This window comes from Prunus avium, unplaced genomic scaffold, assembly GCF_965620075.1.
Source record: "Prunus avium unplaced genomic scaffold, drPruAviu1.hap1.1 HAP1_SCAFFOLD_31, whole genome shotgun sequence".
Taxonomy (NCBI): Eukaryota; Viridiplantae; Streptophyta; class Magnoliopsida; order Rosales; family Rosaceae; genus Prunus; species Prunus avium.
Window position 1 is genome coordinate 275,001 of NW_028276890.1, and position 2,500 is coordinate 277,500.

Sequence of the window (2,500 nt, forward strand, 5' to 3'; positions counted from 1 at the left end):
CCGAAGGCAACCGATATTTTGTGGCATCATTGTTACTCTTAAGATTGTCATCCTCGACTTGCTCGTGCATTGGGCTCGCACCTTGCACACACAAGCAATGCCTAGACAATCTTAATCATAGCTCAACCGCACACTCAGAGGATTGGATAGCTTCTTTCGAAGCCAACCTACCCCCACACGTGTGAGAGTGGCCAACAATTTGCTAGCTTCTTCATCAACTCCGCCGAAAGCCATCCTCGACATACCCGTGCATTGAGAAGGTTTGGTGGCCGTACTCCCAACACAAAAGCATACCGAAGACAACCCCAAGCTAAAGCTCACTTGAAGCCAACGCATCGTCACCATGTGTTCGTGTGGCCGAGAATTGGGTAGCTTCTTCATCAACCCCGCCGAAAGCCATCCTCGACATACCCGTGCATTGAGAAGGTTTGGTGGCCGTACTCCCAACACAAAAGCATACCGAGGACAACCCCAAGCAAAAATTCATTTGAAGCCAACCCATCGTCGCCCACAACTAGTGGGTGAATGGTGTGCTTCCCGGGGTTGGCATAGACATTCCCTCGCATGCAAAAGATTGTCGATGCGAAAGATTATCTATGCCAACCCCGGGAAGCACACCATTCACACACTCCCGACCGGTGTGGTGTGGCGGTGATTGGATAGTTACGGATTGAGCACTTGCCAAGGATCAAAATGTGTCATTTAGAAGAAACATTTTCAAAAAGTTTTTAAAATCTTGTGGGTTTGCAACTCATAAGAGCGTCACTTTCAACGTCCCCGGTATTGGATTGAGTTTCTAAAAACAACCGTGCACACCGAGGTTAAACTTTACCAGCTCCACTCCGACTCGCCGCTCGCCCACAATTTGTTTGCAACGAAACATTTGTTTTTAATTTTGTTGGTTTGAAATTGTTTTGAAAAGGTTCTTTAAATCTAGTGGGTTTGCAACTCATAAGAGCGTCACTTTCAACGTCCCCGGCATTGGATTGAGTTTCTAAAAACAACCGTGCACACCGAGGTTAAACTTTACCGGCTCCACTCCGACTCGCCGCTCGCCCACTAGTCCGAAGGCAACAAAACATTTGTTTTTCATTTTGATGAAAATTTCTGTTTTTAAATCTTGTTGGTTTGAAATTGTTTTGAAAAGGTTCTTTAAATCTTGCGGGTTTGCAACTCATAAGAGCGTCACTTTCAACGTCCCCGGCATTGGATTGAGTTTCTAAAAACAACCGTGCACACCGAGGTTAAACTTTACCGGCTCCACTCCGACTCGCCGCTCGCCCACAAATCCGAAGGCAACAAAACATTTGTTTTTAATTTTGATGAAATTTTTTGAAAACATTGGCTTGGCAAGCCCCAATCCGCGACTATCCACCCACCGCCACCCCACACGGGTGGTTGTTGTTGAGAAATGAGGTTGTGGTCGACATGCCCGTGCATTTGAGAAGGAGTTCCTAGCACTCCATGCTCTCCCATGCCAAAAAAAAGCCTAGACAACCCCATTTCGCAACTTTCCACGCCTTTTTTTTCCTCCCTCACCCATGGCGGCGGCGTGGTGGCGGCGGCCGGATTCCGGCCACCACCGCCATGGGTGGCAGCCCCCCGACCCCGACACCAAACCCATAATACCGAGGCAACATATCGAGGCAACATGACATGGGTGTGGCGTGGGGGAAGGGGGCTGCAGCTAGGAAGGCATGGGCTGCCATGCATATGCAGGCAACACACACCCCCCTATATAGCATTTTATGCATTTAGCCCTTTGACAGGAAGAGACATCACCTATGCGCGAGGAGTCATAATGGGCTCTAAATAATTCAATACAAGGTATTTGGACGTGATTTTTTGCAGGGATACTAAGAAACATGCAATCTATGATGGGAAAAAGTTTCATAAATTTTTGAAGTCGGGAAGTATTTTTTATTATTTTTAGAAGTCGTAAAATTGAAAAAATCATTAAAACAAATCCGGGAGGAATTTTTTAGTTTTGTAAGTTGGAGAAGGTCCTAAAAATCATAGACTACTTATGGGGAGCTTATTGTGCGAGGAAATTTCAATAAAAACGGGGTTTGACAAGATTTGAAAAATTCTGTCGACATTTGAAAAAACCTGGAACCATGCTGCCGGCATGCTGCGCACATGCTGCGCGCAGGCTGCGCGCATGCTGCGCGCAGACTGCGCGCAGACTGCGCGCATGCCATGGCAGGACAAGTTTCGCTAGCCTCACTGTCGACAGATGCGCAAGCTGCGCGCACAGGCTGCGCGCATGCTGCGCACAGGCTGCGCGCATGCTGCGCACAGACTGCGCGCACGCTGCGCGCATGCCATGGCAGGACAAGTTTCGCTAGCCTCACTGTCGACAGATGCGCAAGCTGCACGCAAGCTCCGCGCACGCTGCGCACAGCCTGCGCGCATGTTGTGCGCAGGCTGCGCGCAGGCGCCGCGCATGCCATGGCAGGACAAGTTTCGCTAGCCTCACTGTCGACAGATGCGCAAGCTG